The sequence below is a fragment of the Lutra lutra genome, chromosome 16, assembly GCF_902655055.1.
Source record: "Lutra lutra chromosome 16, mLutLut1.2, whole genome shotgun sequence".
Taxonomy (NCBI): domain Eukaryota; kingdom Metazoa; phylum Chordata; class Mammalia; order Carnivora; family Mustelidae; genus Lutra; species Lutra lutra.
In genome coordinates this window covers 14121666-14134270 of record NC_062293.1, presented here as the reverse complement: position 1 = coordinate 14134270, position 12605 = coordinate 14121666, and positions in this window count along the sequence as shown.

The window sequence follows — 12605 nt, the reverse complement described above, 5'->3', positions numbered from 1 at the left end:
CCAAATCTAAGAACCCCCTTAAAGTCTTGACAAACAGAGTGGTCTGAATATATTATTGATGGGCCTCAAGAAAAACATTTCAAGGCTCCATCCATTGTCCCTGTTTTTATCATTTTTCCTTTGTCCCAAGCAGTCTCAGGGACAATCTGAAGAGATGTCAAAGGGTGCTTTCAAGTAGACAGCTGGGTGCAGGGGGTGTCTGGGTGGTTCAGTTCGTTAAGTGTTTGACTCTTGATCTCAACTCAGGTTTTGATCTCATGGTCATGAGTTCGATTTCTGTATCCCACACTAGCTGTTAAGCCCACTTAAAAACAAAACAAAATAAAAAAACAAGAAGATCAACAATGAAAAAACCCAAATAGACACCTAGGGATCCTCAAGGTCAAATCAAGTGTCTGAGTCAAGTGCCTGACCCTGGAGCCCTAGCCCCGCCATGGGAGGTGGGCTGGCATATGAGGAGACAATGACATATCCCCCAAATGCTAGAATTCATTGTATAGTGTATAAGCTGGGGTGTTTGTCCCTGGTAGCATTGTATCACTAGGAACCCAGTTATTTGGAGAAAACCGTTTTCCCCACAGGAAAGATACATTATCCCTACCATCAAAGATAGCATCCTTAATAAATAGAAGAATATGGCAAAATTCAGATATTTGAAGTTTTTGCATAAAATTCTCCCTTTTCTTTTAATTGAGCTAGATAAATATCAGGCATTTACCAAGGTCATAGATTTTTTTTTATTAGCACCACGCTCTAACCAACTGAGCTAACCGGCCAACCACTTTTTTTAAAAAAGTAATTTCTATACCCAGTGTGGGGCTTGAACCCACAACCCCGAGATCAGCAGATAAATGCTGTACCAACTGAGCCAGCAGGCATCCTGATTAATTTTTAATTGTAGGCTGTTTTACTTTGGGGTTAAAAAAGAAATTATTACCGATATATAACATAGATACAGGAAAGTCAGGGGTCAGAAGCATGCGGTTCAATTATGTTCACAAACTGAACACACTTGTATAACCAGTACCCACATCAAGAAATAGGATCCCAGGGCACCTGGGTGGCTTAGTGAGTTAAAGCCTCTGCCTTCGGCTCAAGTCATGATCCCAGGATCCTGGGATCGAGCCCCGCAACGGACTCTCTGCTCTGCAGCCTGCTTCGTCCTCTCTCTCTCTGCCTGCCTCTCTGCCTACTTGTGATCTCGGTCTGTCAAATAAATAAATAAAAAGCTTAAAAAAAAAAAAGAAAAAAAGAAATAGGATCTCATTCACTGCAGAAGCCCCCCCTTGACCCTTGACTCTTGACCTTTCCAATCACTACATCCTCTGGGGTAACCAGTACTTTTATTTCTAACAGTGTTGGTAGGTTTTGCCCCTCTTTATACTGGATTACTTTGGAATTTTAATTTTTTTAAAGATTTTATCTATTCATTTATTTGTCAGAGAGAGTACACACAAGCAGGCAGAGAGGCAAGCAGAGGGAGAGGGAGAAGCAGGCTCCCTGCCAAGCAAGGAGCCGGATGCGAGACTCGATCCCAGAACCCCTGGATCATGACCCTAGGTGAAGGCAGCAGCTCAACCAACTGAGCCACCCAGGCGTCCCTGGAATTTTAATTTTTAAAGGTTTGACTAAATACAGACATTTATTAGTATTGCATCAGTCCAGATTTTCAAAATTCACTTAAGAATGTCAGAATACGTGCCAGAATTAACATTAAAATGCAATCTGATAATATCAACATTCAGAATTGTCATACTTTGAAACTTACCAGATTCCAGTATTAAAACTGCAGTAAAGTTGACATTTCTCTCTACTCTTCTTGGAAATCGCACAAAAGCAACAAGAGTAATGAGAAGCAGAACCACAAACAACATCATCAATGACACTAGGAGGAGACATCTGAAACTCTTCAAATAAAAGGAGCAAGGGCTACCGAAAGCAGGGCGGAACTAACGGGCAGATTAGATGCTTGTGGCCGCAGATGTCAGGAAAGGCCAGCAGAGGGCGCGTCTCCAAGGGGGAGGGTCACAACTCAGGGGCAAAACAATAATGCCTTGTTTGCAATGACAAGACTGAGGTGTGTGGACAGCGTCTTGTCCTCACAGGGACCCGTGTTCTGGGTATGGATTTGTCTTCCTCGCCTGGACGGCTTCTACCAACACCACTGTTTCCAGATTTAGACACTGCCAGGATTTCCCGGTCCAGAAACCAAGGAGAGATGGTAATGGTCCTTCCCACTATGACCCCTAAAAACTCACCAGAAGAACTTTTTGCTTTCCTGGCCAGTCACCTGGGACTCAGTGGGTCCAGAGGTCCCCGTGCCCAAGGAAGAAATGTTTAGACAGGGAAACACCATCATGGATCCCTTCATTTGGAGGCTGGGACTTCCTCTTGGCCATTTGGGATTCCTCATGCTGCTGAAGACAAAGCAGCCACTGTTGTGGGCTGAGTGTTTATGTCACTCCAAAATCTATACATTGAAGCTCTAACCCACAATGTTATGGTATTAGGAGGGGGCCTTTGAGAAGTAAGTAGATTTAGATGATGTCATAAAGATGGAGTCTCTCTCTCGCTCTCTCTCTCTTTCGGATACAGCACGAGGTTTCTGCAAGCCAGGAAGAGAGCTCTCATCGGAACCCCAAACATGCTGGCACCCTGATCTCAGACTTTCAGCCCCAGAACTGCAGAACTCTGAGAAATAAATGTCTAATGCTTAAGCCACCCAGTCTACGGTAGTCTGTTGGAGCAGCCCCAGCTATGACTGTCACTGAATTAGCCTCTGTGATCGATACGATTACCAAGTGGAAAATGGCCCCACCAGACAATGTCTGGAGCCCAAGAACTTACCAGGGGCACTTCTCAGTGTGCCCTTGTCCCAACTGGTTAATGGGAAAGTACAGCAACCTGCTAAAGACAGGACTGCCAAGAACTCAGGTCCTATAGGAAGAAAGTTTGGGGTCTCCCTACCAGGCATAGGGCTCTGTCCAGCTGTGGGTAAGGGGAATGTGGAATAAGGAATGGAGAGGCATTATGGCCACTTGTAGAGGAGGCCTCTAGCACCATGTGTTATGTTAATTTGCTCTTTTTCCTTTTTTTTTTTTCTTTCTACCTTATATAAAGAGCACTAGAAGTGGCTAAAGGTTTTGGTATCATTCGAGTACTAGCTGACTAACCTCGGCCTTTCTGTGTCTTAGTCATTGATCTGTAAAACTGGGGTAATAAAATCATCAACTCCTAGGTTGATGTAAAGATGTAATACTTGGAATACTGCTCAGTAGGTACCAGCCATTATTATAACTATCATTATTATTAACAACATTATTATTAACATTATTATTAACAACAGATTAACATTATTAATAACAACATTATTATCAACAACATCTGTTTTTATTTCCTTGTAACATTGGACAAGAAAGTCCCCAAATCAAGAAAGGGAAGTTTTCCCAACTTTATAATCATTAATTTAAAAGACTATTTATTGAAGCACAAGTACCTGCTTATACTGGATGTTCCAAAATTTGGAATTAGAATTTTTTTAAAAACCTTCAAAATCAATTCATGAGACATTTTTTTTAACAGTAGTAATTGCTATAGTAATAGGAGAAAACATCCAAGGGAATGATAGAAGTCCCAAATCCAGCATAAAAATTATCTCTAGGAAGGGAACAAAATTGGATTTGGGAGGACATAAGGGGCTTTAGTGGTGTAGTAGTTGTCTATTCCTGCAAGACAAATTACCCCCAAATTTGGCAGCTTAAAATACTAAACGTTATTAATAACACATTCTGTGGCCCAGGAATCTGGGAATGCTTTAGCTGGGTGATTCTGCTCAGGTCTTTCAAAGCTTTCTTTCAGTCAGTCTGCAGGTTGGGGCTGCGGTCTCCTCTGAAGACTCAAGTGGGAACGGTCTGCTTTCAAGCCCACTTTTTGGCTGTTGACTGAAGCCCTCAGTTCCTTGTCACATGAGCTCTCATAGATGCCTGAGTGTCCTCCCAGCTTAGCAGCTGACTTGCCCCAGAGTAAATGATCTAAGAGAAATAGAGAATGCACACCTGAGATAAGAGTTCAGACTTTGTAACCGAATCTTCCATATGCCTTTGATGACTCAGACCAGTCCTGCTACAATGTGAGAGGGGACCACACCGAGTATAAATACCAGGAAGTGGGGGTCATTGGGGGCCAGCCATCTTGGAGACTGACTACTACCAACTACATGTATAATTTTTAAAATTAAATATTTACTCTGAAATTATGGCATCTTAATTATATTGACTAACCAGTAATTTCTCTTTTTTTTGAAGTATTTTATGTATTTATTTGACAGAGAGAGAGAGAGAGCACAAGCAGGGGGAGTAGCAGGCAGAAGGAGAGGGAGAAGCAGACTTCCCCCTGAGCAGGGAGCCCAATGCAAGGCTTGATCCAAAGACCCTGGGATCATAACCTGATCCAAAGGCAGGCTGACTGAGCCACCCAGGTGCCCTAGTAGTTTCTTTTTTAATTAGATCCTGCTTTGACAGTAAAATTTTTGGAATAATGGAAAAGGAGAGTAATTTTTTAATACCAAGAAAGCATGAAGCAAATATAGAAAAAATGTTAAGGTTTTACAAAATTGGGTCAGGCTTATCCAAGTAGTAACTCTATTATTCTCAATAAATCTCTAAATGCTTGTAATATTCATAATAAAAAATATCTTCCCTTAAAAATGTTCAGAGGAAGAGCACACCTCAAATAATGATGACAAAGAATCCTGAAGCGAATTTCAAGAAACCGTTAGCCATTCTCAGATAAATACGAGAAGACGTGGCCCTTGCAATCAGGAAGTTGTAAGAAGGGAGTAGGTTGAGGTGGAAGAACAGCAGGGTGAACCCCAAAAGAAGCCAACTAAGAATTCCTTAGCCTTAAAATCCTGTTGGAAGGAGCCAAAGGCAGAGTAGACAGTACTGAGCATGAAATCAGTGACATGAAGTACAGAGTCAAGAAAGTCTCCTAGAATGAAAAGGAGAAAGGAGTGCTTGGACGGTTCAATCAGAGGAGTGTGCAACTCTTGATCTTGGACTTGCGGGTTTGAGCACCACATTGAGTGTAGAGATTACTTTAGAAAAATAAAACTAGGGGCGCCTGGGTGGCTCAGTGGGTTAAGCTTCTGCCTTCAGCTCTGGTCATGATCTCAGGGTCCTGGGATTGAGCCCCACATCGTGCTCTCTGCTCCGCCGGGAGCCTGCTTCCCTTCTCTCTCTGCCTGCCTCTCTGCCTACTTGTGATCTCTGTCTGTCAAATAAATAAATAAAATCTTAAAAAAAAATAAATTGTGTGGGGCACCTGGGTGGCTCAGTTGGTTAAGCATCTGCCTTCAGCTCAAGTCATGATCCCAGGGTCCTGGGGTCAAGCCCCATGTTGGGCTCCCTGCTCATCCGAAGGCTGCTTCTCCCTCTCCCTCTGCTGCTCCCCCTGCTTGTGCTCACTTGCTTCCTTTCTTTCTCTCTATCAAATAAATAAAATCTTTTATAAATAAATAAATAAAAAGTAATTGTGGGGTGCCTGGGTGGCTGGCTCAGTTAGTTAAACATCTATCTTCAGTTCAGGTCATGATCCCAGGGTCTCGGGGTCGAGACCCTCGTAGGGCTCCCTGCTCAATAGGGAGTCTGCTTCTCCCTCCCCCTGCTCTTTTGTATATGCTGTCTTTCTCTCAAATAAATATTTTTTTAATGAAACATTTGATGTATTCTCTATACATGAGGAAATATTAGTAAAACAAAGGTGATGACTGATTGATATTATTCAACAAGGTTTGGAAAGTTCTCGTCAATGCAATAAAAAAGTTAAAGGTTTGGGAAGAGGAGGCAAAATATTTTTTAGATTACACAGTTTCCTTTGGGAAAACCCCGTTGAAAATAGTTTGAGGTGTGCCTGGCTGGCTCAGGGAAGAGCGTGTGGCTCTTGTTCTCAGGGTCATGAGTTCAAGCCCCATTTGGGGTGTAGAGATAACTTAAAATAAATGAATAAATAAAAACTTTAAAAAAAAGATAGTTTGGAATATTTTGAGAAATACACAAATTGGGATATACAAAATGTATGGATATACAAATTAGTAGCTTTTCTATACATCTACCAAAAGCAGTGAGAAAATATAAAAGACAAAAAGATCTTTTCTACATTACATCAAAAAAACAAAATACCTGGCACACCTGGGTGGCTCAGTGGGTTAAGTCTTTGCCTTCAGGTCAGGTCATGATCTCAGGGTCCTGGGATCGAGTCCCGCATCGGGCTCTCTGCTCAGCAGGGACCCTGCTTCCTCCTTTCTCTCTGCCTGTCTCTCCACCTACTTGTGATCTCTGTCTGTCAAATAAATAAATAAATAATTTAAAAAAAAATACCCAGGAAATAAATTTAACATAAAGATGTGTTTAGAGCTTAGATCAAGAAAATGATAATATCCTAATGGGGGAAAGAAGACTCAAAGAAATATAGAGATACGCCATTTTCATGGACAGAAAGAAAATATGGGACAACTGTCAATTCCTTTACAAATAAACCTATCCATTTAACGTAAATTCAAAACATCCAACAGAATTTTTAAAATTTAGCAGAGTACGCTAGGGAAAACAAAACACTGCAATAGGCAATTTTTTAAAAGAAAGGTGTGTTATAATTACTCTAATTATAACAATGTCTGAATATAAACATGGAGTAGACAGAGGGAGTAAGAGAAAATCTAGAAATAGACCTAAATTTTTTTAGAAGTTAATACTGTTTATGTCAAAGGTAACATCTCAAATTTAGGAAAGGATTGATTTATTTGGCAAATGGGTTAGACAACTTTCTAGCTATTTTAGAAAAAAATAAATTAGATTCTTACCTCATACTACATATCCAAATAAATTCCAGATGGAATCAAGTTTTAACTATAAGCACTAGAAAAATAGAGGCTGATATATATTCAAAATTATACACATAATTTTGAGTTGGAGAATGTCTAAGCATGACACAAAGACACTGGGGACGTTGTTAAACAAAAGACTGATGGATTTTACTGTACAAAATTTAAAAATTTGATAGCCAATAAATCACTAACAGGTTAAAAATCAACAAAATTTTGTGAGGAAATATCTGCAATATATATAATGGACAAAGAGTTAAGATTCTAAGACAAAGACTAAGACAAAAACTAAGAACAGGCACTTAGCCAAAGAAGAAATCCAAATGGCCAATAAATCCATGAGAAAATCTACAATGTCACCAGCAATTAAAGAAATGCAAATTAAAACTTTTTTTTTTTAAGATTTTTTTAATTTATTTTTTTATGTGACAGAGAGAGAGATCACAAGTAGGCAGAGAGGCAGGCAGAGAGAGAGGGGAAAACAGGCTCCCTGCTGAGCAGAGAGCCCAATGTGGGGCTGGATCCCAGGACCCTGAGATCATGACCTGAGCCGAAGGCAGTGGCTTAACCCACTGAGCCACCCAGGCGCCCCAAGATTTTTAAGTTATCTTTACTCCCAGTGTAGGGCTCAAAGTCACAACCCCAAAGATCAAGAGTCTAATATGCTCCTCTGACTGAGCCAGCCAGGCACTCCAGAAACCCTTTAAAAAAGAAATAAAACTTTTTGGAACAGCAAGGATATCAAATAATAATAATTTGATATCCCAATGTAGAGAAGTATTATTATTATTATTATTATTACATATCTACATTGCTGGTCAGTGTGAACTGATACAATGTATTTGGGGGACAAATTAGCAATATGTAGCAAAAACATTGAAATTATCATATATTTGGCCCAGCAATACAATGTCTAGGAATTCAGTCATTAAAAATGACCATGGGAGTCATTTCCAGTCATTAAAAATGACCTGGCTGGCTCAGTCAGAAGAGCATGGGATTCTTTTTTTCTTTTTTAAAGATTTTATTTATTTATTTGACAGAGATCACAAGTAGACAGTGAGGCAGGCAGAGAGAGAGAGAGAGGATAGAGGGAAGCAGGCTCCCTGCTGAGCAGAGAGCCCTATGCAGGGCTCGATCCCAGGACCTTGGGATCATGACCTGAGCCGAAGGCAGAGGTTTTAACCCACTGAGCCACCCAGGCACCCCAAGCATGGGATTCTTGATCTTGGGATCATGAGTTCAAACTCCACATTGGGCATAGAAATTACATAAAAGTAAAAAATCTTTAAAAAATATTCTAAATACATATGTACATACGTACATATGATGGAATCATGTACTGAAACAGAAAAATGTTAATGTATCATTAATATTTTTTTAAAGATTTTATTTATTTGACAGAGAGAGAGATCACAAGTAGACAGAGAGGCAGGCAGAGAGAGAGGGAGAAGCAGGCTCCCTGCTGAGGAGAGATCCCAATGTGAGGTTGATCCCAGGACCCTGGGATCATGACCCCGGCAGAAGGCAGAAGCTTAACCCACTGAGCTACCTAGGCGCCCTACTATTAACATTTTTTTTTTAAGATTTTATTTACTTATTTGACAGACAGAAATTACAAGCATGTAGAGAGGCAGGCAGAGAGAGAGGGAGGAAGCAGGCTCCCCACCAAGCAGAGAGCCCCATGTGGGGCTCGATCCCAGGACCCCGGGATCATGACCTGAGCCGAAGGCAGAGGCTCAATCCACTGAGCCACCCAGGCGCCCCTATCATTAACATTTTTAAAAAAAGATTTTATTTATTTATTTGAGATGGAGAGCCACGGCTCATAGGCAGGGGGAAAGGGAGAAGTAGGCTCCCCACAGAGCACGGAGCTGGCCGCAGGACCCTGGAATCAGGACCTGAGCTGGCTTCACTGAATCACCCAGGTGCCCCTCATTAACATTTTAAAAACCATCTTTTTTTTTTTAAGATTTTATTTATTTATTTGATAGCAAGAGATCACAAGTAGACAGAGAGGCAGGCAGAGAGAGAGGGAGAAGCAGGCTCCCTGCTGAGGAGAGATCCCAATGTGAGGTTGATCCTAGGACTCTGGGATCATGACCTAGAGCTGAAGGCAGAGGCTTAACCCACTGAGCCACCCAGGCGCCCCTTAAAAACCATCTTAGAAGTATCTATATACCATGCTCCCACTTTTATATAAAGAAACTATGTGGGGCGCACATATGCAAGATATCAAAAATTATTAGGTCAAACAATAGAACACTCCAACACCTCAGAAAGCACCACCTAGCCCCTGCCACACTCTTCCCATTACCAACTCCCAAGAATATCCTGACCTTTTGCACCCTGAATTAGTTTTGTCCATTTATGAACATACAGAAATGAAATTATAGAGTATATGGTGTTTTGTGTCGGACTTTTTTTTACTTGAGATCATTTTTATGAGACTGATCTAACTGTAACTGCAACTCATTTATCTTCCTTGGTTTATGGCAACAAATGTGGTTCACAATTGTGTCCCCAGGAGACATTTGCCATTGCTGGAAGACAGTTGGAGGTAGAAGGCACTACTGGTACCCAGTGGGTAAGGTGGGGGAAAGGTGGAAACTGGTCACAATCCTGCAGTGCACAATAAAGAATCATCTTAGCCTCGATGTTAGTGCTGAGGCCAAGAACCCCTGCTCTGGGGACATCTGGCTGGCTCAGCTGGGAAAGCATGCAACTCCTGATCTCCAGGTTGTAAGTTCAAGCCCCATTGTGGGTATAGAGATCACATAAAAATAAAATCTTGGGTGCCTGGGTGGCTCAGTGGGTTAGGCCTCTGCCTTCGCCTCGGGTCATGATCTCAGGGTCCTGGGATCAAGTCCTGAATCAGGCTCTCTGCTTGGCGGGAGTCTGCTTCCTCCTCTCTCTCTCTGCCTGCCTCTCTGCCTACTTGTGATCTTGCTCTGTCAAATAAATAAATAAAATCTTTAAAAATAATAAAAAATGGTTTGAAGAGGTGGGGGGGTGGGAGGTTGGGGGAACCAGGTGGTGGGTATTAGAGAGGGCACGGACTACATGGAGCACTGGGTGTGGTATAAAAACAATGAATACTGTTATGCTGAAAATAAATTGAAAAAATGATTAATAAAAAAAATAATAAAAATAAAATAAAATAAAAATCTTAGAAAAACAAAAACAAACCAAAACCCTGCTCTGTAGTATTCCAGTATGTCACAATATATCCATTCCTCAAATGATGGGAACACAGAAAGGTTTACAATAGTTACGATTGTGAACAGCCTGAAATGTTCATAACTTAGGGTTTGTCCAAATGACAACGTAATATGCAGTTAGGAGGTTTCACATTTACAAAGAGGTTTCTTTTTTTTTTTTTTAAGATTTTATTATTTATTTATTTGACAGAAAGAGTTCACAAGCAGTCAGAGAGGCAGGCAGAGAGAGTGAGGGGGAAGCAGACTCCCTGCTGAGCAAAGAGCCAGGCATGGGGCTCGATCCTAGGACCCGGGATCATGACCCGAGCTGAAGGCAGAGGCTTAACCCACTGAGTCACCCAGGTGCCCCACAAAGAGTTTTTGTTTTTTTTTAATTTATTTGACAGACAGAGATCACAAGTAGGCAGAGAAAGAGGCAGAGAGAGAGGAGGAAGCAGGCTTCCTGCCTAGCAGAGAGCTCAATGTGGGGCTTGATCCCAGGACCCTGGGATCATGACCCGAGCTGAAGGCAGAGGCTTTAACCCACTGAGCCACCCAGGTGCCCCCACAAAGAGTTTTTAATAGTATTTTGAACAGTTTTAATTGAATAAGAGCTGGATCCAAAAACTATACGCACAAAACATAAATGGGGAAGCCTTTTTGTCATGTTGTCATCCGAACAACACAGGATCTGAAGCAGTGTAGACACTGCCCACCCCCGTGTAACACTGATAGCCAAGAAGGAGCTGGGAAAGAAATATATGGAGATGTTGTAAGGATGGGGAGGTGTAGTGGTAGTGAAGCGAGGCCTATATTCTATAGTTCTCGTGTCTACCCTTTTATTTTCCAAATGTTCCATTACAATAATGTAGAGTAATAGGAAAATACAGCAAAGAGTTAAAAACACACACACACACACACACAAAAACCCAGCTACTCACTTCTTCTGGACTCACCGTTGTCTGTGGGAGAGTTTGCCCATAGGGCACTGAGGCTTTCCAGCACTTTCTGCTATGGGGGGGGTGGCTTCCCTTGGGTGGCATCATGCTTCTGGGGCCTGGGTGGACTCAGGATCGCTCACACCTCCCCAGCCGCATGTGCTGCTGTCGGCCTGCAGCGCCCGTCCTCCTTGGTTGAGACCGTGAACCGCAGTCATTTTTTAAACCAGAGTTTACGTGGCTTCTCCAGCCACCTTTACGTGGCCTCCCCTTTCTCTCTAACAGGTACGGCTTCTTAATAATTGCGCTCAATGCTGTAATTGAATGTTATTTTCCACAGGAGACTGTGAGCCACGTGAGGGGAGGATCGATGTCCTAACATCCCAGGATCAGTCCGGTCCCTGTGGGACTAAACCTTGGGGTTGTCTTTGAAAGTCTGAAGAATCTGGGGAGACCCTGCTCGCCATCGAGATGGTCCTGAAATCGTGACCACGATCTACTGCATGGGAAACAAAGCAAATACTGTACTCTTGTTGAAGGATGAGTGTGACTGAGATTTCTGGCTCCTAAAACAGTGCCCGGAATATAGTATTTTGATGCCAGCTGGTGGATTAGAATTCAGTTCTGGCCATAACCACCCAGAGTTAGTGCAGACCCCACTGTTTAAAGGGGGCGCCCCACAGCAATACTGCTCCTATTTCCTACTGCCTGGCTGCAGACCCGGGGGTTCTCTTGATTCCCTCAGGGGTGCTAATTTTCTGTAACCAAGCACAGAACTCAGGAAAGCATTACACTTAACGATCACAATTTTATGATACAGGAGACAAATCAGGACCAGCTACAGGAAGAGACATATAGGATGAGATCTGAAAGGTCCCAAATGCATAGCTTCTGTGTGCTCTTTCCACGGATTAGGGAACATCACTCCCCTAGCACATCACCAACCAGGAAGCTCACGGAGTTTTCACTGGGATTTCCTTACGTAGGCCAGATGGATTAAATCATTGGCCATACAACTGAACCCAATCTATAGCCTCTTTTCCCTCCTTGGAGGTCAGGTGGGCTCGAAGTTCTGCCTCTCTAATTGCATGGTTGGTCCTTCTGGTGACCAGCTCCCTTCCTGAAGCTACCAAGGAGACCTCCAAGAGTCACCTCGCTAGCAAAACTCAAGTGTCATCCAGAAAGATCATGAGTAACTATGACACTTCTATCACCTGGGAAATTTCAAGGCTTTTAGAAGCTCCATGCCAGGAGCCTGGCACAAATTCTTTATTCTACAACACATAGTAGACACTCAATAAATATTTGCTAAGCAGAAAGAGACACTAAAAATGCCAGAAATTGGCAGGGGAGAGGAAGGCAGTTAGGCTCTTAGATTCTTCCACGTGACAAGTGTATATGCCTATTATGAAGACAGACACATTAGGTTACAAAAAACCAATACCATCAAACATTCCAATCCTATGACAAACTCCTTCTGCTCTGGTTTACATTACCAAGCACCCTGATGATAATTTGACTTCCCATGTGACTTGTGTATAGAAAGACAAGGCTAGATGGGCAGACATGAGCATGCCCGCTTGCCTG